This window comes from Bactrocera dorsalis, chromosome 1 (genome assembly GCF_023373825.1).
Source record: "Bactrocera dorsalis isolate Fly_Bdor chromosome 1, ASM2337382v1, whole genome shotgun sequence".
NCBI classification, from domain to species: Eukaryota; Metazoa; Arthropoda; class Insecta; order Diptera; family Tephritidae; genus Bactrocera; species Bactrocera dorsalis.
In genome coordinates, this window is record NC_064303.1 from 81,385,865 (window position 1) to 81,411,056 (window position 25,192).

At 34.4% G+C, this 25,192-nt stretch overlaps 1 protein-coding gene across 2 annotated transcripts in view; it reads left to right on the top strand.

The window, feature by feature from the left end:
- The window catches only part of LOC105233295 (uncharacterized), a 115,405-nt gene that overhangs the window by 50,804 nt on the left and 39,409 nt on the right, over positions 1-25,192 (top strand). The window lies entirely within an intron of this gene.

Here is a 25,192-nt window from a genome sequence, read left to right on the forward strand (position 1 = left end):
TGATCAATTAGTTTTGTTTAGGAGGTTTTTGTTTTACCTGTTAGCTTGAAAATATTATTTAACTCGTATATATAAATAGGGAATTTCAGTACTAGAAACATTTCATCATGTAGCCTTGAGTTATCAATTTTAAAATAGCTGCCTCATTTAAAATGACGATATGAACTAATTTTAAATTCTATAGTTATACTACTATTCGATAATGTTATGAACAGCATTTAATACAAATAAGTCGGGTAGTTTGTGGGATATAAAATTTCTTCTGACCATGTTCACTGCCGATTTTCGAAAACGGCCACGTGAAGATATATGTACTTGTATTTACGAAGCCTTAGATAATAGAAAGACGGTGTGGAACCATCAAGAACTTGATTGGCATAGCATTAATTGTTTAAAAAATATATTCATAAAAGAAGAAGCGTTAATTTCGGCTGCTCCGAAGCTAATATACCCTTCACAGGTGCATTTCTTTTAGTGTTCAGTTGGTATGGAAGCTATACGCTATAGTAATCCGATTTGAATAATTTTTTCAGAGATTATATATGTATTATATTACCTTAAGCAGTAATCCATTTCAAATTATGTTAAGATACCGCGTCAAATGCAAAAGTTTTCCATACAAGCCCATGATTCCGATCGTTCGGTTTGTATGGCAGCTATATGCTATAGTGAGCCGATTTGAACAATTTCTTCGGAGATTACATTGTTTGCTTAGAAAATAATTTATACCAAATTTCGTGAACATAGCACGTCAAATGCAAAAGTTTTGCATACCAGCACTTAATTCCGATCGTTCAGTTTATATGGCAGCTCTATGTTATATCGGCAGTTCCGACAAATGAGCAGTTTCTTGAAGATAAAATGGCGTTTCAAATTTTCAAAACGATATCTGGGGATTAGTTCGTATATATACAGACGGACGGACAGACAGACAGACAGACATGGCTAAATCGACTCAGCTTAACATACTGATCATTTATATATATACTTTATGGGGTCTCCGACGCTTCCTTCTGGATGTTGATGACTTCGTGACAAACTGAATACACCCTGTTCAGGGTATGTAAATCGATTTGGAGCTAAAGCATGTCCATTCCAAGTTTTGATACCAATGACCCCCTGTGTGAAGCCGTTCTAGTTTTGTTTAAATTAGGACAGTTTATATTAATTAAGGACGACAAAATACTCCGATATCCGCAGAAAAAAATCGATTTTTGGTGAAATATATATTAAATTTGAATATTTACTCTGTGTATGACTTATTTTCATATCAGTATTCAATTTGTTCGGTAGCTTAAGAGTTAAGAGCTTGAAATAACTAGTTAGTTATTACTTCCTTCGTAAATCATCGAAGCTATAATGCTCTTCACAGGAATATAGCATAAACAGGTATATAATAATATTTATCTTAATTTTGTTGGGCCATCTATATACTATCTGAATATATTCGGAGATTGTAACGATGACTTTTTTTCATACAAGAACTTGAGTTTGAAGGATCAGTTCTAGGGCCAGATATATGCGATAGTTGTTCGATATCGGTGGTTCAGAGAAAAGAACGAGTGCAAATTTCAAAATCTCAAAAACACATAGACTAGTTGGCGTATATACAGATAGACAGATAGAAGGATATGGTTAAAACAACTCAGCAGGAAATATTGATCATCTATAAATATGTATACTTTACAGAGTCTCCGATGTTTGCTTTTGGTTGTTACAAATTTCGCGATAAACTTAATATGCCCTGTTCAGGGTATAAAAAAACTAATAGATCGCCGGGGGATGCCACCTTAACTTTGCTCATACACATACATATGGTACTTTTTTATTGCTGTGAAATATATGATGAACTTATATATTATGGTACTAACACTCTATATTTAAATAGATTAGCGAGTATTTTCATCTGCTTAGAAAGTAACGCATTGTTCTATTTAGTTATCAAAGAAGAAATTATCTTTTTAGAAAAGGGTTAAAACCAGAATAATTACATATATCTTTCTATTTAGAACATACTTTCTAATTTACACTCTCCACTCGAACCTTTTGAAGAGCCAATAAGGAGCAATGTGCTAAATAAGTAAAGTGAGGTTAAATGTAACCGCTTGCTAAATGCAAGGTTTCAAATCGGAATAAGAAATTGTAATATGTATATAATGTTATATAGTATACATCCTCACATGCATATTTACATGCTTATGGTACATGCAGACACATACACATTTGTCATGTGGCATGCAGCAATTGGAATAACTCAAATATTTGTTGTATCCGCATCGTGTCAAATTGCAGTTTTAGCGTAGAAACGCTTTCTAAAATTGCTAGCTTCTCACAGTATTGGCTCATGCCAATGCACACACATCCACACGATGTCAAAGTGGCAGTCAGTCAATCAATATTTGTGAATTTTAACAGCAGTTTTCATTTTGCCTTCCCCTTTGTGTTTGTTGTTTGTTGTGTGTTGTTTGCTTTTCATTTTAGCTGCAGTTATTGAATGCTAGGAATGTTGGCTTAGCGGAATATGGCAAAGCAACAACTCTGCGAAAACAAACAACATTTACACCGACCACATTGTAATTGTAAACTTTTGGCAATATTCGAAAATAAAAATGAATATTTTGTGTCGTAAAAATAGCTTAGCTAGAAGCGAGTGAATATTGCAGTGAAAAGGTTCAACTTTCATACGCTAAAATGCGTTTATTGACGAGGAAATGAGCTGATAAAATTTTGTGTACATGCGGAAATGTGTAAAACCTAAATGCTTGTAGGCACGATTTTGTTGCTCTGGCATTAGCCAAAATGTTTTGGTTAGAAATTTTGGGTCGGTATAAAATTTATAATTTTTCAAACAATCGAGTATAAAATGGTAGCCAAATGAGTGAATGAATGGTATAAAATCAACATAACCTGAAATTATCGCTAATAATTATTACGAAAATGAACTGAACAGATTTGCGAGAAAATGACGATTCCACTGAAATGGAGTTAAAAAATCTTAGCATAAACATGAATAAGTTAGTCCCCATAAGATCTATCATATGTAATACTTGCCTATGGTCTTACATATGTCTTACATAGGTCTTCCTTTATTATTATATGTAGAGATAAGAAACGATTCGTTGTAAACTAATAAGACCTTCATTTCACGTTGTCAAGTCACTTAAATAAATTTTGATAACAAGAGACAAAAGCACAGATCGATTTTTTCGAAAATGTAGCTAACTTTCGTCTACAAGAAGAGTTTAAAATTATTTACTAAATTAATGTATGTATGTCTTCAAATTTTTTATTAGTGTTTCAAAATGGTAAAAAGTTGTTTACTGAAAAAGATTCATAACCTTCAAATTTCTTGAAAGAGTTTTGAATTCACCGTTTTATATTTCTCTTCAGATCATCTCTCTTTTTAATGAAGGAATACTATATGTACCTTTTCGGTGGATGATCGGTTTCGTATGAAGTCTAGATATATTTGGTGTATAATTTTGGGAATATGTTACCTTAAGCGGCTATAAAAAAGTAGTGCAAGGATCGACTTTATTTAAATAAAATTAGTGTTTTAGAAACCTTAAATCCTTATACGTTCACTCAATAGAGAAGGAGTACTCGTCTGCTATATGAAAACTAGGGTATTGGGAATGATAAAGAAAAAATAATAATTCAAGAAGAAAATAAGGCCTCTTTGTTAGCTCTGACTTTATATTGCTGAGTCGATTTAAAAAAATTGATTGAATCAATCGTTACAATTCTGCATCGATGCAGCACATTCAGTCATTAAAGGCGTCACGGAAGGCATTCTCTGGAATAGCCTTCAGAGCCGAGGTGCATGCTGCTTAGATCCCCTCTATAGTCTCAAAGTGCTTGCCTTTCATCGGCCTTTTCAGACAAGGAAACAAAAAACAGTCCAGCGGGGCCACATCTGGGCTGTAGGGCTGCTGCGGTTAAGTAGCTGTTCACAAGAAAGGCGGTGAGAGCCGGGGCGTTGTCGAGGTGCAACTGCGAGTCTCTAGAGGACTTCCACGTAAAACTTGGAGTTGACGGTTTGACCAGGAGGAACAAAGTCATGGTGGGCGATGCCTTTGATGTCGAAAAAGACAATGAGCTTTGTTTTCATTTTCGATTTGCTCATTCTTCCCCCTCCCAACGGCCCACAAAAAAAGGTCATGTTGGCGAAACACACTTGCTAAAGCAACATCTGAGTAAGCATGTTTGAACATATCAAACGTCTCTGTCACAGTTTTACCGAGTTTCACACTGAATTTAATCGCGTACCTCTGCTCTAACGAACGATGCACTTTTGGCTTGCACCACTCACAGAAGCACGTCGCGCGAAAATGTTTGTCCTGAGTCTCCAGGTGCTCGGAGACAACCGATCAGCAGCTCGTTCGTTAAATATTATGTATTAACAATTTATCTTCGACTACCATTGAAAGATTTAAACTTTTATAAGTTCACTTTGACAGTAATTTGAACTTTCGCAATAATAAAACTGGTCTAAGCGACAGAAAACTTATACAAAAATACAAGAAAAACGTATTAACGTATCTCATATAGTATATATAGTATGTATATTTTGAGTCAGAGATTATTAACAGGGTTAATTCGAACGCATAGCAGCTGTCATATACAGCACCCATTTGCGATCCCACATAAAATATGGTATTAAAAAAGTTGGTCGAACCGAGAAAACTGTTAAACACATACTTCAAAGTGATTTATTTGTGTACAATACCGAGTAAATAAATACGCATAAATATGAAATATGAGTTCGGAAAAATTTTATTAAATGAAATAATCGTAACCATATGTAGAAATGCATGTCTGTATGTACCATTACGAACTACTAATTTTTTTCGAGTGTACATAAGCCCAGAAATATATTTAAATTCATGCAAATATACCGTTAGTATTTGTAGTTTTCCAGTATTTGTACAAATGCATAAAATCATGTCGTAAATGTCTACATGTATGTATCCTATGATATGTTATGCTATGTGCGCCACTTTATGCGTACGCAAGAACTTGTTTATAAATAAGTGAAGCATTAAAAGTGTCTGTCGTCTGCTGCTCTCAACAAAAAATTTAATAAAAATAAAAAGTATATAAATGTGAATGAAAATACAACTAAAAGAAAAGCACTAAAAAGCAAATGTCAATAGTTGGGTACGTCGTAAGTCCGGCAACAATAAATGTGCATGACAACATAATTGCTGCCGATAACACCGACCTGCAGCTACACGTGCGTACAAGGCACCCACACCGGTTGTGTGGTGAGGTGGTGAACTCAAACTGAATGCCGAATTGCTGTGGCGCAGTGTTGTTGGTAGCCGGTGTTTGTGGTTTTTTCTCGTCGGGTGAGATGGGTCCTTCATTTGTGTGTGCGTGGAGTCAGACGTATATGAAAATTTTTTCGTTCGTGAGAGCTCACACCCACGCATTTTCACTATCGAGTAACTACATATATGTATGTGTGTACATAACGGCTTCATGCCTTAAACTACTCGCAGAGGCAGAGGACTGACATTGACAGTGGCTATGCGCTGGAAAATTACTTTTCAATTTAATGTGCTCCAACAAACGATCACGCACACACGCACAGACACAGGGTCACACACACATACGCGTACAGTTGTGGCCATAAAAGGGATGTGCCTTGTTATAAATAAACAAAGACAGCTTGTAATTTACTTGTGAGTTTGAAGCTATGGATTTGTTATGGTGGCACACTCGCCAGGGGCTCTTTCTGCCCCGTTTGCGTAGAAAATTAAAGTGTTAAGGATTATGGCCTGTTTTTGGCAGCTGTGCATATATGCTACATTGGCATAGTCGGGCAGGGGAAGTACTTGTGTGTGAATGCGCATGTAATTAACAAGTAAAGGGTGTGCTGATGGCTATCTGTAATAGGTGTTGAGATAAAGAAATTACTGAAGCTGTTCTGATTTTTATTGTAAGTGGCACGTAAAAGTGTTTGCTGATAAAAGGCATTAGCAACAAAATGTTGCTAAAGTTGTTATTTGGAATAGCTTGCAGGTTAGTAGTTTGACAAAATAAAGACAAGCATATAATCGAAGTGTGAAGTGTGCTAAAGATTTGAAACGAAAAACGATTTCCACTACGTGATCAAATGTCAACGTCGAAATGGAATTTGTATTTGAACTGCGATATTATGTATACATAAGTTATATAAGTTATATAGCCTGTAAAAATTTTGCTAATTTAGCTGCATAGCTAACTTAATAACAACTTATTAACAGTAGCTGTCATTAGCTGTCATCGATTCGCCAATTCTCAGATTGCTATGCCTTTCTTGCGGTACAGATGTCGGGAGCTTACGAGCGCACTGCGCAACGAGCTATGTGCCATACGTTTTAAGAGCGGTAGGGGAACAAAAAATTTAGTACCTTTGGAATGGTATGAATGAAAAAAATTTGGGCTTTTCGATTTTTTTAGCGTAAATAAAATTTTAAAAATTTCAATCAATTAACAAAATATTATGGAAAATATTTTTATTTAAACAAATAGATCGTAAAAAATATTTATAATATAGCACAAACATTTTTCTTTGACTTCACAAAATTTCACCGATTTATCTCCAGTAGTTTATGAGAAAATAATTTTACAATTGTATCGTCCTCTAAATTTCAATTTTCAATAAATTTAACAAAATTCCACTAAAGAGGAAAAACAAGGACGATGCTCAGAGCTAAAGTGTTTAAAACATATTATATGGTACGGAAGAGTTCCTTCACCAATGAAAGTTTTAAACATGATAGAGCAACTACAAACCACCAGTATATTTGACACTTATGATCAACAAGGAATAACGTATTTGGTTAGTAATTTTTAACTTTTTCAGTATATTCTAAGCAGAAACTCTCACATAATGATACCAAACTTATTATTATTTTTTTGCCTTGGCACATCAACGTTTTGAGTTTCAAAATGATGCCACTAGTTGACCCATCAATAAAATGGCAATTCTTTCGCACCACCACCATTTCACTTTGAAAATAAAAACAATTCAACACAAAAGTAACCCATAAATATACGAAAACCTTTTTCTACCCCCGAAAACACCAGTCCATGCCAGACAGAAGTGCCATAAATTGACCCAACCACTCTTTATTTATACACATTAGAAATAACAGCTGTTCGTTACACCGTCATTTCATATTATCTTAAACTTTTGTTCTATGCGCTTATTTACTAGAGGGGTGATTGTATCAGTGGTAATACTCACTCATTGAATGACTTTATCTCACACTCCAATTGACCATTACTAACACCAGACACTGTAGCACACGCACAGATCGCCTGATTGGTAGGCCGGCAGTGTGTTCGATATTTGCTGGAACACAGCCAGTAATCTACTTAGAAATAATTTTACTTGTATGCATGTAAGTTATTTAATAAAATGCATAGACACACAATAACCACTATATATATACGTACGTACATTGCATACAACTAAAATTGACCTCGATCCTTTTTTATGCGTATTTCATAAACACATTTCATTTGGCTCTCTAATTGTCTCCGCACCCTCTCCCCGCGTGCATTCGTCACGCTTGACCACGACACAGCATTATTAGTATTAGTGCGGCTGCCAGCCGGACAATTGGCCAACTGTCGTATTAGTGGCGAAAGAGAATTTATTGACAAACACAGGGGGGCACTATGCACACGTTGGCACCCCGTCGTGTTGTTGACCTATGTATAGTATGCGGGTGCGGATGTTTTGGGAGAGCATTTATTTTTCGGGTAACAATAATTTTATGCTTACTAATTGCGTATTGATAAAGCGTAGATAATTAAGTAGTTACTTATTCATGAAATTAGAAATTAATAGCGAATTATATTTCACATACATGCATACATATATTGAGTTGAATAAAGCTGGGATCAGTGGTCAATTTTAACGGTATTTGCACTGTTTAGTGGAGGTTAATGTTTGTTTAGAGCAGAAATTAAAATTTTAGTAATTAATTACCAGTAAAACCTTAAGTATTAATATTCGGTTAATATTCATACTGCTCAGACACATTGTACGAGTATTTAGAATAGTCACTAATAAATTATATTTGTGGAGAAACAATGCATATAATGTCTCCAAATATGTTGCTAACAACGGTGTGGAAAAAGCTTTATTCATTAATAAAGCAAAGTCGGATTAGATCCCCCATTTATAACTTTCATTAGATCGCGTTGCAGAAATTTCGTAAAATACATATATTTTTATTGATTTATATCAAATAAGTATACATGTAGTAAATTCGGAACAGGTGCGAAAATATGTATATGACTTACCATCTTGCAAGTAAAACTAGACACTCCAGCGGTTCATGCAAGCATTATTCATTATCTTCTTCTTAACGAAACGGCCTGATTATTTATACGGTCCACATTAGTGTTTCCTGGCGTTATAACAACAACATCAGTTTAACTTTATTTTTTTACCGTTTAAAATATAACTTCACCTCCTTTTCATCCCGAAAGCGGCAACTAACTTTATAGTTTTATATGGCAATAAAAGATTTCTGTGAAAAATTCACACTCTTTACAAACGTGCGGTTCTTATCGCTTGCAATAAAAATAAAGTCGCTTAAATGGAATATCGCACGCCGGGGGTTATTGACATTTCAATTTAAACAATTGACATCGGAGCGATAATCATTTACAGAAACCATAAAATTCGATGTTATACAGGAAAGTGCAAGGAGACCCATAGAAAAGAACGCGAGAATTTACAGCAATGCAATATTTAAAGTGTTGCAGTTTTTCTTAATCGTTAAAATGCCACTAATTGACGTACACGCACGTCCCGACAAAAAATGCGGAGCGCAAGCCAAGTGAAGTGCGCGCCACAGTGAGTGAAGTGAAGCGCAGGACAGCGAGACAGGCGGCTGGCAAGCGCAAAGGGAGTCGCGAAAGCGATTTTATCTAGTAAGTGCCGTATGAAAAACAAAGTTTTGGAACAGAAGAAGCCAGTACAGGAGCAGTTGCAGGGGCGCAACAGCAATAAAAATAAGAAAATGACATAAGAATCGAAGCATGTGAACAATAAAATTACTGGAAGGAGATGTGTGATATGGATAGGACGAAAGGGGTGCGAGCAACGTAAGATAAGAGGCACTATGGGCGGCACCAGTGGACGATGGCAGTGAGTCAAGACAGCAACGGTAATTGAAAATGTCTTACGCTTCTCCGATCAACCAAACAATCAGCCAAGCGGTAACCGGCGCAACTGGTAACGAATCGATGGACCGCACGGGTGAGCTAAGACCATATAATTGTGTGCACATGTTAAGACGTATGTGTTATACCTAAGTATATTTTCTTTAAAAGCTAACTTTGTTGTTCATTCCGCTTAGTATAGTGGGAATCATTCTGCATTTACGAGGGCGGTCCGCGAGTCCGCACTCAGAAGAGAGCGTATCCACGGATTTTAGAAAAATAAAAAAAAGGATTTGATTCTTGGATTTGGGAGGGAACAAGTTTCTCACGCCAAGTATTAATTTTTATGATGAGACTCTTCCAGGTGTAAAAAAGTCGACGATCTCATATTGTCAGACTTTCGATTGAACGTGAGATGGGCATCTCAATCAAGAGAAGTGGAAAATGAGAAGCTATCGACATAAAATATGAAACCAGAGACCAAAGAACAGTCGAAACGTCGAAACAATGGGCTTTACCAAGTGAAGCTGCCCCAACGCAAAGCTGTTGGAAAGCTGATAGTAATTTTACGCGGAATCGTACCAAAAGACGTCCCATATTCCCGAATGAAAGTATTCACCAGAGTTTGTCAGTTCAGTTGGTTTAAAAACGTGGAAGGCCATTGGCGAACTGAAATTTTCTTCGAATGAGGAGTTAAAAGAATAAAGTGGAATTTCAAAATTTTAGCTTTTATTTTGGAGGCTAAATAATTATTGGCCACCCTCGTATGAGTATGGCTGCGTAGGACACTTTTTGAAAATTTGGACAGACGCCTAATCGCTTTAAACTACACATCGATAGCTGGATTATTATTGTTGTACTATAGCTGGCAGTGTTGGTGTCATTACGTGTGGTTTGTTTACTTGTTTTTTTTGTGTTTTTTTTTTATGCTGTGGCTATAGTTGCTGTTGCCGCCAGTCATTGTGGCACTATTGGCACACAATGTGTCATCTTTATTTGCACGCACGAGCAGACAAAATCCACACGCAACAAAGCCAACTTGTACGCGCCGACATTTCTGCAAATAATAAAATAAAAGCTGACAGCGCACAAGTAATACGCCACTAGCAAAATATTTGTCGATCTCTGTGCGATCTATAAGCGAAGGGCGCTTGGGGGCGTACAGTTGGTCAGCGTCAAATTGCTGCCACCGCTGCTGTTGCTGTTACCGCTGCTGCTGCCGAATGACACTTATCCTGCACGCGCACTCGCAACTAATTGAAATGGTAGCAGATACTCGTGTACACAAGTAATACGTACAATTTTCAGAAAGCAGAAGAAATATATCCCCCACCAACAAGTTTTTTTTCGCGTCCCAGCAACTTTTTCGCAGCCATTGATATTTGTCTAGTAGATAAGTCTGCGCTGCGATTGCATTGCTGCAGCATATCTTGTCATTATTCTTACTTGCTGCTGCTTATATTCCTGCTTCTTCAGCGTGCCGCAGCAACACGACACTCTGCGTGTTGTCAGAGAGAAAAGTTCGACATGTCATTTGCCAATGCGGTATGCAGCACTGGGAATGGCTGGGTGCTTTATTGTGTTTCGTATTCTTTCTGACGCTTTTTTTTTCGAAATTTCTCATATATAACTGTGCGCAGTTTTTGTTGATGTTGCGCTTTATTGGTCTTCCTTCGCGGCACATTGCTTGTCCTTTGGAGCGCACAAAACCACAATTTTAGTTTTATGTGCAAGACAGCCATCGCAGCTTTACTGCGTCCAGCCAGGGACTTAACTTCGCAGGGTTTATTTTCTGCTTTACTCCCATTATATATTGCGCTGTTCAACTTTTAGTTCTTCTCCTTTTCTGTGTACACGCAGCTAAAATCTCCCGGGTGCTGGGTTAAGCTCGGGCGCTTTTTTTTCACTAGTTGTTGTCACACATTTCCTTATGTCAGTGTTGTGTTTTCTGTGCTCAATTGATTTGTTCGGAACTGCTTTTCCTATTTGGCGTTCCGTGAAACTCGTCTTTCTTTATTAATTTGAACTTTTTTGCCGCTGTTTATTGCATGCTGCGTTTGGTTCGTAGAAAGCAATGAATGTCTTTATTGACTATCTGGATATTTTCGTAAATGGAAAGTGCTGGAGTGCAACCGTTATGTTTGGCTAAATTCGTACATTTCACAGTTTCAGAGTGCGGGGGCACATAAAGCGTTGTTTGTGTAAAAAGTGATGCTGACGTACGTTAATCTGGCGTTGTCTCAGTGGTGAGTTCATAGACCCTCGTATGACACAGATGGTTTGGTTCAGAGCTCATTATAGACTCACAGGGTTAGAATTGTGAAGAATTTGAACTTCATATAAAGCAAAACTGGACATCCAAGTCTATTTTCGTCTTCCATTCATTATAGCTGCATTTATACTTAGACAATGGCTTAATGCTTCATTCTTAATTGTTACGTCCTTGTAAAACCTTATCAAGCGACGAGTGTGGTTGTTCTTAAGCATAAACAGCTTGGCTTACGGAAAGAGTTTAGACGAGAAATTTGAAAAACCCTGCATATTACCTCGAAGTTGGATTTTCTAGGCTAAACCAAAAGTAAGACGATACGATTTTTACGAGGTTTCGCGATTAATAGTACGATACAGTGATGGTATTGAATATAATTGTAGTAGAAGAGCGCTTATGAGACTAATATAATATGGATAGTGACCTCTGAAAGTAGTGGTTAATGGATGTGACAACTGAAGGCAGTGCCACGATGGAATTAAAGGAATTCATTGGACTTTGTGTAATTTGATTGCATTGTATTTGCAATTGTATAAATCCCATTTATACTCGTTTGAAATCAATTAGTTAAAATTTGTTGTATTTTTTAATGTCTTTGTATAAATATGAATGTGTGTAAGTGCCGATATTAAAACTTGTGAAAACTTTGCGTGTTTTCAATTCTAAAATATTTTTTTTTTATTTCCAGGTAATTGCAACAATTTGTGGCTTTTGTTATCATTGATATGGTAAGCACCAAACTAACACTTTTGCACGAAAAATGTCCTTACATATGAGCTATTAAATTTGTGCAATTTTTAATATCCTTAAATTTGTGCATAAATAATATTTGAAATTTTTGTGCTACAGTTAACCGCAAAAAAATGAAATGTTTAGTTGAATTTCCACTAAATTTGCTTAATTGCCATATAAAAGTGATGGCATTTATTGTTTTTGTAACTTTTTCCAGATGACATTTTTCCATAAATACGTACGCATTCATTTGCATATTTATGTGCGTAAAGTTGAGATTTCGATTTTTTGTAAAAGTCTCATCTGCAGTATTAGTTATTACAAAATTGCTTAATAGCAAACTATATGTTCTGCAAATAGTAATTGAATTCACTTAATTGAAATATTTTCTACATTTATTGGTTGTATATATAACTTCACATATTAATGCATAGCTATTTGTAAAATTAGATAGAAAGCAAGTTGTTTTAACTTTTTTTCAGTAGGCTATATTTTAAAATAGTTTCATATTCTGGAAAACTACTATAAATTGAATCAAGGTGATATGCATGAGAGAGATTGTAGTAAAAGCGATAATTATGAAAGTTTCAAGTCTTACCGTTTATTTTCATTAAAGTTAGCAATTATAGCAATTTAAGCTTCATTAAAGAATATTGCTCAGTTTCTATTATGTGTCTGAGCGCTCTATACAGAATTCAAGCTCATTTTTGACAAATCCGGCACTTCGACATGTTTAGAGATATTGATACTAAATATATTTAACTCTCAGATATGTATTATTACACTGTTGCCAATATAGCTAAATCACAATACCGACGAAGATATTGAGACTAATTACGTAGTATCACACGAAAATTTATTTTTACGAAAATGAGAATCAGTGTTCAAAAGCTCCTCCTTTAATAATATAAACGATTTCTGGTGAATGTTTGGAACTCTTCCTAATTTCGCTTAAAGCAATTGAAATTCCCAGCCTAATTACTCAATTTGAATTTGAAATAAAGACAATATATCACACCGATATTTCGATTCGCCATGCCGCTCGCATTCTATAAGTTGAGTTTTAGTTCAGGCGTTGTTCTAAGTTATTAAAATCAATAAAAATCTTGCAACATGTTGCTACATAGTCTAATAGTTTTTCTTACCTAGCGGTTGTTTTTAACACCTAAAACTAATAGAAATAGATAAAGAATAATAATGAGACAAAGACGCAGGAGATAACTTGAGTAAAAATTAAGATATCTTTAAGGAACATAGTTCACGTGTTCCTTGTCAAAAATTAAGTAGATGGGCGTATTCACTTCACTGCAACACCACAAAAGCCATTAATCTAACAACTCATAAAATGCCGTAACTGTTTACTTAATTAAAGTATGTACCTGTAATTTGACACAACGGTTTACACTTGCAAAAGGCACTTATTGAACGTGTGTTAGAGATTGTTTAAAGAGCAATAAATCAATAACTTAATGCGTGCGAGACATTAAATTTTACATCCTCCCATCCTGGATTTAAAGGAGCCGAAGTCAAATTTGCAGAATGGATGTGGCATCGCCCAATTTGGGTGAATACCTATATGTCTGGAACTAAGTGACTAATTTTAACCAAATTCGATGCATAACATTATTATGATATTCATGTGATACAGTTATCACGTTAACTCCCCATAGAACATAAATTTAAATTCCATCCGATACATTAACATTCCACTTTATAAATATGTGGAACACAGTAGCTTTATTGGTCAATGTGTGAGATATGTTATGGAAATTATGAGAAAGTTTGTTCCTGATAATATAGTGTCTGTATATAGAAAATGGTTGAAATCATGTGACTACTTCCCTTAGCCCCCACAAGCCTAATAGAAAATCTTCGAATCGGTTGACTTTAAACCGCACATATAACATATCGGTTAATTCGTGGGTTACTTTAAAATAATTGAGTGGTCGTGTTTTTCTAATAATGGTATATCTTTATGCCTACGATAAAACCGAGTGAAAAATTTCGCTAGCATTTTCACACATCCGGCTGGCTTAACTTAATCTTAAGGAGCAATATGTAGTAAAGCAAAAAATGGGGTCAATACTGTACCACCGCCATTCCCTTATACCTAATAAAATATTTTAAAACTTCCGGCTGTCCTTATGCAATTTAACTGAAAGTATAATATTTGATATACTTTTGTACTGATATAGCATAATGTCGAAAGTATATGAGATTTTAGTATAATACATATGTACATATGATGATTTCCCCTATTCTACCGAACCGTATGTCGAGTATGCCGGTCAGGTTGTGAGTTAGTAATTACAGCAACAAGCGCCCAAAATACTATATATGTATAGTGATTTTCAACTTTTAACCCGACTTTATACCTTTTAGGTTGGTCCAAATGTGTGATGTTTTAACGAAATTAAGCGGGCAAGTTTACTCAAGAATGAATTCCGATCGTCTGATTGACATTTTCCACATCAACTCAATATATCAAATATTATATATTATAAATTTAGCCTCCTCGTTGAGTTTACATCACATATGTATATCTCATTTTGGGATGATTTTATGTAATTTTATTGACGAGAATTAAAATAATATTTAGCAATAAAACTGAGTGAGTAACTTATAATGTGGCCTAATAATATAAAAAATTTGGTTGTAATCCATTCAAGATTTCGTCGAATAATGAATGCTGAAAGTATTTCCCAAGGACTAAAAATATTTTCTCAGCTTTGATCTTTGGAAATTGCAATAGTACAAAATGGTCGGTTACACTCGCACTTAGCCCTTCCTTACTAGTTTTCTTATAATTTAAAATTTATTCATACTAACTGTAGACAGTAATTCGTAATTTGAGACTTTCCGAAGTGCAACATTTGCTTATAATGTCTTAAACAAAATTCAATTCTCTCAAAAAATCCCGGTTGCACTCAAAAAAACAGGTAGACCACTGTAGTACATAAGTATCATCATAGTATCGAATCTAACTCGAATCGAAGACGTCTATTTATGCATACAAAATATGCAAATCAAAAAAGTGTCGCGATATTACAATTGGTAGGGCCACATTTGAAAAGCTTTTTAAACTTTCAGAGAAGACATAAGAGTAGAGATTCACATAATAATGTACTTAGCAAAAGTAAGCCATTATTAACATAAAATGCTGCATCCCAACTAAACCACTTTGTACTCGGTAAACTTATTAAAACTTGTAGAAGTCTGAGTTCATTAGAAGAAAAAGAATATTTACCAACAACCGGCACGTGTGATTCAAACTGCAATATCAAAAATTAGATTCTAAAGGTATTAAAAAAAATTGAAAATTAAAATCCGACAAGAATACTGGATCGTCAGGCATATACTTATGTAACTCATACATTGCAGACTGCTTAAATTTATGCGCGCTCACATACACGCACACTCGCATGTGTATATAGAACATGCGTTGTCGTAAAGCCTTTAAGGCTATCAACTTCACTCAACTTATTTTTATGGATATTAAATTTATGGATATTTTATTTTCAATATAACCTTTTCCAATTTACATAGACACGGCTTTGTTAGCCTTAGCAAACGCCCACAACATATCAAATATGGCGAATAAAAAACTTCATCATATTTTGTGTAATAAAAAAAGCTGTTATCTGCGCTTATATATGTATATGTATATGTACATGTAAATTCTTACATATATATGTATATGCGAGTGAGATTGAGATAAACGAGTTGGAAGAAATACTGGAAAAGTTTGCAATATTTACTTATTTTAACTTGGTCCAAAACGGATGCTTCAGTGTGCTTCTCGTCATTTACATGCATACATATGTATATATGTTTGTATATAAGGATACAGCAGTATATGTACGCTAAGGAGATATATGTTATTGCACTTACATAACTTTTTGCTTACGCATAAATGAAGCTGAAGACTTGCTTGGAAATAAAGTCTTGGTCTAAAAGTGCAGTAAACATTTCAAATGTGCAATTTATGGGCAACTTGAAGACACTCGTGTCTAACAGCCAATAAAACCCGTTGAGGCACAACGGTTCTCTCTACGTTTTTCATATACTCGTACAGTGGCACTAAGCGGTCGAAGGGCAGAAAGCAATGTTAAAAGTGTTGATGGCGGCTGCTGCTTAAATTACATATAGGGTGCTTCAATTTGTATGACTGTATATAAACATGAATATACAAATCGATTGAGTTGCTTACACATGTTTCGATAATCTCAATTTGGAATAATTATAACTATGAATCGATTTAAACCGAAAGAAAACGATCAAATAGGATGAAGGTTTAGATTGGAAATATTATTCAATTATAAATCAATATTCAAAAATTATTCATGGAACTTTCTTTACAATGTATCTACGTAATAACCAAAAATATCGAATATTTCATTATTTATCAGCAAAGAGCTGTTATATATTGTGACAAAAAAGTACCCGGAAATTGTAAATAAAACGAAAAAATATTTAAATATTCACCAAGATTTGTTTTGACGCCTTGAAATTAATCCCCATCAGATGTGATACACTTATGCCAACGACTTTTCACTTCTGAAAAACTTTTTATAAGCATTTTTTGGGAAAGCCTTCAGGTCCTACAGCGAATTTTGTTCTATTTCTTCGATTGATTGAAAACGTGTTTCACGGAGCGGCGCATTTTATACCCAAAATAGAAGTCCAAGGTCGTCCAGAAGGAGGCATGTCTTCAACGATCTCTCGACCATCTTTGAAGATTTGTTCCACTCGTAGGCTTTTGTTTTTGTTAAATTGAATCATCCTTAGTCCTTTTCAGCATTTTCAACGATTCCTAAGACGAAATTTTGTTAAAAATACAAAATTTGAAACAAATTCTTTGTTCGATATTTTTATCCAATATAAAATCGCAACGTACTACTGATGTATACCGACTTAAGCAGCTGCTGTAAAGAAACGCGCTTATATTTGGCATATTAATTAAGGACAGTCCTTCCAACTTAGCAACATACTTTCTTTTTGAAATATCATTTACCCGGGGAATTTAAATTACAATTACCTGATGCTTTTTTGTCTCGATGTATGACCAACAAGGGCTATTTTGGCCACGATTTGCAAGACAAGCTTATATTTTCTATTGTTTTGAAAGCGTTTAGTTTCATACAAAAGAAGAATAAAGATTACAAGAAAATTCCAAACTTTTTTTATTTCAGTTCAAATATAGAAAAAATCAAAAAAGGTAATGTAGTTTCGAGTTTTACATTTAAACAAACAACTTGTGAAGTCTGATTGGGACCAACACGCAAAAGACAAATAAGGATCCGCAGACTGAACTCCAGAATTTAGAATTAGAAATGTATCCTAAAGAATAATTATGATTGTGACCTGATACATGGGGTCGCTACTATCTTCGGCATTTTTCAAAAAAATTCTTTAAATTTTTAATGTGGTAGTTTGTACTTACATACATATGTATAAAATTTTTATTATGTTAAAATTGTCGGTAAATTTTTTTATTAAAGTTTTAATAAATTACATATATTCAGTTCTTACCCTATAAACTTACGAAAATTTTTCCGCCTTTAAAATAAAAGTCCGATTTTATTATAAAGCTTACTTAAATAAGTAAATGTCTAAAATAAAGGTGATGTTTATTTTTTCGTAACGTTTCACAAAATGTTGCACCCTGTATATGAATTTTAAAGTGGTCAGTACGTACACTATAGAAATGCAGACCTCTTCCTGAACACATACATACATAGATTACACACTCCTAACTATGTACATGTGTACGTCTGTATGTTGATGAAAGTTGAAACACCAGCAGTAGATGAAAAGTTTATGACATATAAAAGACGCGCGTTAACCCAAAACGAGGCTACAACTGCACACCGAGCAATATCAGGAACTTTAAAGTTCAGAAAAATACATGAACGTGCATACACACACATACATATGTATATTCACTGCCGAAAATTAACTGCAAAAGGATATATTTTTTGTAATGGACTTAATTTTGCGCTTAAAAGCAGATAAAGAAGCAAGCAAGAAGAGCTTTTACGACTACTGTTATGTACGAAATAAGAAGCGGTAAACTCGAAAATATATATGCGGATAAACCCAAACATATTGTATACGTAGTAATTGTATGTATGTATGTATATACGCGACGATGGATATGCGAAAAATGAAAAATGACAGTCACAGCAACAGCTGCTTATGCAATTGGCAAATAGCTGTCAATATTTAAAATGCGCCAAGATGGACGGCACCTGTCAGCAGGCAGGCGTACAGGCAGGCAGCGTGTGAGCACTGGAAAATGGAGTCAAAAGCGGGCGCACACACACGCAGGCGAACGCTCAAATAAATTTCGACACAGACTCCACAATGAGGAAAAAGTGTAAAGCAGAAATGTGTGGAAAAAAGTGGCAAGGAACAGCAGCTACTCGTTGCCACTTTACGTCGCGTTAGACAGCTGCGCAGCGGTTCACTGCCGCTGTCTGTCAGATAAAAAAATCCAGCGGCATGCACGCGTCTGAAGGTTATGAGCCATAGTTGCTGCCTGCTGCGCACCGCAGCCCACCACACACCCCACTTGCAAATTTTCGTAGCATTCGGTGCTACCGATGCGATATAAATCTGCCGCGAGGATAGCAATTTTTCAACGAGCCTGCAATAAAGTAGAGGTTTGTATAGTGGAATTTATGTATGGATAGCAAGGAAATCTGCGTGTGTAAGTTTGTGTGTGGTGCTCTTATCTCTATCGCTATCTGGTGCTCAAGACCTGCGTATTTGCAGAACGTCGCATGCTTTTGGCATGTAGCAGCAGCGGCCTGAGCAGCGGGAGTCATATTTTATGACTGGCAAGAAATGCAGGAAAATGTGTGAATAATTTCTTTTCACTTCTTCCTTTCCATTTTAGATTGCATTTCAAAGTCGATGAGCACGTTGAATTGAATTTTTAATAACTTAATATTTATGCCGCTGATACAATATGTGGCCGTTATTTATGTGCATTTGTATTCTAACAGAAGATTCCAGCAAATATTTTCTATTGGGTCGCTTGAAAACAAACACCAAAGCAACAAGCAAAATATGTATTTTGGTCTGCATTTGAAATCGATTCATACTTTTAATTTATTAGTTTCTTCTCTACGGACAATAAAAGAATTTAATAAGGCAAATTGCAAAGAAGAAATCTGAACAATAAAACGTTTGCTTTAATATTGTCTGATACACAATATTATTTTTCAAGCATATTACGTAACAACAATTCTACTTGTATGAGTGCATCACAGATATTTTGCACTCATCACTTCTCTTCTTACAGAGAGTTCTAGTCAGGAAATGAGAGTTATGTAACTGCTTTGATAAACCAGACATATTTTTCTGTAATGGTAGCAGTAATTTCAAAACATAATACTGTTGTTATTCCTATGAAATTTAAGCGTATTCTTTATTATTATTACCAAGAATATTTATATTAAATAAATATTAATTTTTTCTAGTTGACCTTGAATAATCGGATTTAGATAAACCCTAAAATAAAGGAAATTATTGTAGTTTGGCATGTATGTATGTATACTATGTACATCGGGGCAGGTTGATTTATAAGTAGCCAAAAAACGGAAAAATTCCGTATGCCGGAAAGGTTTCACGGGTCATTCTGAACAACTTTGCCTAACAGACTATGGATCTAAAACCGTTTCCGAGGGTTATAAAAATTCATTAAACAGTTTTTGAGATATTAAAATGAAACTTATTTTCCATACCAAAAACTATACAGATTTTTCAGACTTTCTCAAAACTATTCTCATGATAAGAGTATTTATATTTCAATTATATATCTCACACATTGACTTATATTGGCGGTCAAAAGAAAACTAGAGCTACTGGGGTACACATATTCGGTACCTAGGTCCTTTCAACTGATTCGGTGAATTTGTGTCAAATCTAATTTAAAATTGTGTTATATGAAAAGTAGGCGTGTTTATCCTTTGATTGCGCCTATTTTATCCGATTATCTTCTTCTTCTTTACTTCCATAGACTCCGCTTACGAGATTATGGTCGAGCTAAGCTGATTGCTAATTTTCATTTGAGGTGTTTTATTTTTACGTGGCGGGTCCCAAACCCAGCGCACAACCCTATGCAGGGGATGTTTCGCCTTCTCACTTTAGCTCGGCCTCAAGTGGATGTTCTTAGGCTACCCAAAGGATACTTGGTCAAAGACCGGAAGTCGTGAGCTGCTTGAGTCACATGTAAAAGAATCGTTTCTGGCCACTCCCAAGTGAATGGCAATCAGAGAACTTTCCTCATTTGCGTAAACTTCTACACAGGACTCCATCTTCCATAATCATCCGATAATACCCACATATAAGCTCGTTCACTCTTTTTTACTACGGAATTCTTGCACCTAGTTTAATTACGATGTCTCAATTACTACTCAAGTTATCGCTTGCAGACGTACAGACAGTCACTCACACTTTAACTTTTAAAAAAATACTCTAAACAAAACTATTATGCTCTGTTGTTGTTGTAGAGTTCTGTCGAGGCAGATTTCAAATAAATGAAAAAGTTCTTTAACAGTTACAGCAGATGGTTTCTTCTACGAATTAACGTATATAACATCAAGACATGTTTTTAACATTTGCATTTAATAACATTGGCATTTTGGCCTTTTCATCATCCACCGGCCGTAAAAAATATTGGGTTGGTAGTTCCATTGTAGTATATTGGACATGTTTCTTCAAATTTGTTAACAATGTTTTGTGTGGAATTTTGATTAACATATGTACTTATATATAACATTTCGTATAAATTATATTCCATGTACCACTTGAAACGTCTGCAATACTTAAAAAATCACTTCGCAAACTTACTGCCATTATTAAAAATCATAAGAACGTTACGCTTAAATGTTAAAACCATTTCGACGGAAAATCGCATATACATATACTTTACCTTGAAAAGCTGTATTTCTGCTAATATGCTATTCTGCGATTACGATCACAAGTAACCTATTAAGCCGTAGAATTATAAAATCGTAATTTCACAGAATCGAACTGCTATCGCAATCGCAGTTCGTAAACAAATTATAAACTGTGAATTCAAAGAAAGTTTTTTAAATGGTTATATTGTCAATTAGGAAATAGTATAATAATAAACAAATATTTATTGATCTTTAAATTAGGCACATTCCGGCAAAGGCGATTAGGTAAACTCAATGAAGTTGTAAATAATGTGCACAGTGCAACAAATAATGTACGAAAGTGCATGCGTATACATATGTATATGTAAATGTATGAGCGTTTACCTTTCTTTACATAATCGACATTGTCTTTTGTAATTAACTTGTTTGCTCATATCTGTTTATCGTGTCACAACGTTTTCATTTAACTTTCACATCAGATACATTTCACTAATTAAAAACAACGTATGTATGTAGCATTAGATATATTCAGCGCCTACTACACAATTGCTACACAGCGTTGCCACTTTGGTTGGTTTTAACCAAAGACGATAATGTTTTTTAACATATACAGTTTTTGATTCGGAACATTTTGTTTTTTGCTGACAATATTCTATATTATACTGTAGTATTAGTTACTCTGAAAAGTTTATTTTAAAAACTAATTTTAATAGTTACATTTCTATTTGATTAAGATAATTCGATAACTATGTATATTTTTTGCAACTAGCAACCAAAACCCAATTACCTGCATCAGTGTATTGAGCATATTCATTTCTGGATATTTGATTATGTGTTAGTTAGTAAAAAATATTTATATTTATTGCATGAAATATCTTTCACCCATTTATATTACCAATTAGAAATAAATGATGAATTTATTTGAAGAAATATTGTATAAATTAGATTATGAAACATAACAATGCTTCGAAATTTCCTGAAGGGATATTTATTATACAAAAAAAAATATCTAATTAAAACATTAATTCTTAATCGAATACAAATCGAGTTGAATCTGTAATGCAAGTCGGTGGGTTGTTGCCCACACTTTAAATAAACACTTGGCTGTGTTTATTGGTAAAATATGAATCAGGTGATGAACTTTAATCATTAAGAAAAATACAAAAAGAAATACAAGGAAAATCTGATCGTTATCGAGCCTGTACGAAAGGAGAGAAAGTGGTGCAAAGCTTAGACGATGTGCTCTAATTTAATTAACTTATATAATACAAAAAAATACACTTTTAGACGTTATTTATTATGAGTCCAATTTAATTTACTAGAGCTCATATCCATTACTTCTAAAATATTCCTTCTTATTCGACTGAAAATTCGAAAAATTTGCTTTTTTATGAAAGTTAATGAGCTTATAAAGTATTTCGTTCCATTGCAACATACGGAATTTTTTGGAGAAAGTTAATCGTAAAATTAATGTAGATATGGCAACACTGCTGCTACTACTTCCTAGCTATTACTTTGTCAGGTCGTAAGTATACTTACACATGTGTTGCATGTGTAAATGCGCTTGACATGCGCTGCTTTGCATAGGCAATTTCCAGACAAAATGACAGTTTATTTATGCTTAGCAGACGCATAAAGTTCAAACTTTATGCACAAATTCATGGTTGCATGTCAATGTTGTTAAGTGCGCACTCTTTGTTTGACAGGCAAATATTGCGGACATGCACCGTCATACTCAACATACAAACTTTTATATATTATAATTTACTTACGTGTTTGTATATATTCTCAAATTCTTAAAATATGAAATATCTTAGCCTTTGTGTACACAGATATATAATTGGGATAAAATAAAATAATTATTTTTCATTTTACGCCGTTTACCTAACTTCATTTGTAGACAAGTTTCTCATTTTATGTGGCTTTTGATTACCACTGATTTGTGTACATAAATAATTAAAATTTATTTATGAATATTTTGGTTTTTTTAGAAAATGATATTGTATATATAAGTTCGAAATTCACGATGTGCTTTGTCGAATTTATACTTACTTAAGCTACAAAAGTTGGCAAACTGGATTGTTTATATTGCCTTATGAATATCTACAAGTTATACATATACTTAGGTGCTGAACTTTTATGATATTTCATTTACCACCTTCAACTTATTATTAAATATTTGATTGACAGCCTTCTTCCCTGATATTTGGTCTACTTTCTTTCAGATTTTATTGAAGATACAGTAAATTGTAGTAATACTTGAGCAAGTCCAATGGATACAGTTAATGACCAATTCTTTCACTAATAGATGCTTGTATTATATATTTATTATAAGGAAGACACCTTATCTAAAATTAATAGATACACATTAATATGAACATACTTTACTTAATGATCCGCTCTTTTGAATATTTAATAAATCTTCTAGATACTCAATAGATATTGTTGCTTATTCATTCATCACGGTACCGCATTTCAATTTTCGGAGAATACACTTTCATTTCTTTCTCTCTCCACACCTTTTTTCTTATTCTATATTCTTTCTTTCCTCTCTTTCTCTCTATTTAATAACACCTTGTTGAATTATTTTGCCTAGAAAGATATTGACTTTAGTTTAGGTATATACTTGGTACTGTTTACTAGTTTATTAACCCTTTCCTTTAGTCAAACCTTTATCTTAACAAGTGACTTTAACCATTATATTCACATAACCATAATGACAACTTTTGGAATACACCTTTTTTCAGTTGGCTGTAAAGATTGTCAATAAAAATTATTTGCATTGCAGCTTAGGGAAGTATTGACTCGATTCAATCTATTTTTGACAAACAGTCGTACTACAATCAGGAAAAGATTCTCTCTGAATTTCAATTATACATATATCTCACGCAGTGACCGATATTTTTGATAAAAAGTAACTATAAGCACCGTGTTAACATATTCAGTACCTAGGGGCTCGAACAGTTTTGGTTCGATTTGCGCAATTTTTAGACAAATGCACTTTTTTATCCTGTTATAGTAAATCGTTCTTGAAACTGGAAAGTGAAGCTTTCAAGTGTAACTTAAATTTATATGGTGTATGGGAAGTAGGGTTGACTCTTTTGACACTGTACCATAAAAATGTCAGAGGAATGTGACATATAAAATTTGGTTGAAATTGGTTTGAGCCGATCTTAAGATATGTAATTTCACCTAAAAGTGGGCGGTGCCGCGCCCGACGTCGAATTTTGACTCTATTAAAGCTCTCTCGTACCACGTCGGGGGTAAAATTTAATGTCTCTGGCGTATTTATTTATTGTTTTATGGCGCTTATGGTAGTTATAAGGGGAGTGAGCGAGGTTACCATCCGATCACCGGATTTCAATTTGTCTCGTAATCTTGATCATTTATATGTACATATGTATGTATATAGCCCTATATCTGTCTCGATTAGTTTTAGGAGCTACATACAAAGGTTAGGTGAAGAAAACTGTTATACTCTGTGGCGATAAGTTGCAAGAGTCTAAAATACCAAAGCAAATACATAGCGAAACAAACCCACTAGAGGAAGTCAAGACAAAAAACGAAAATTTTGCGTTCATTCAATGTACTTTGAGTCCTTACAAGATTATCCACACTATGCGCTTACCGTAGCAAAGAGAAAATAAGAATTAATGGGACATACAAAAATATGCTTTAGGGTTCTTCCATTTATATTTAATTTATCTTTTGCAAAATAAAATTAACTAAATGTATTTTGGTTAGTTTATTAATAAAAAAATTTATCTAATTTTGCTCGTATAACTATATTTTTTTAAATGTTCATAACGAAACATATATTTATGTATATTCCTAGCATACACATCGAAACACACGTAGTTAGACACATTAAAAACGTTACATTCATCTTCGTGTCAGGCAGATCTCGACAAAAAGCTTCCATGTTTGCAGGCGTTTTCTTGTTTTACGTCATGTGTGTGTGCCCAACTCAATGTACTTATGCACGTATGTATGTGTTTGTATGCTTTGGTGCACTCTCCGTTATTGTGTTTATAGGCAAAAAGCCGCCGGTGCAGAAAATGCAATTTATTTTTCTTGTATTGTAAGTGTATTGCATGAGATAGCGCACAGA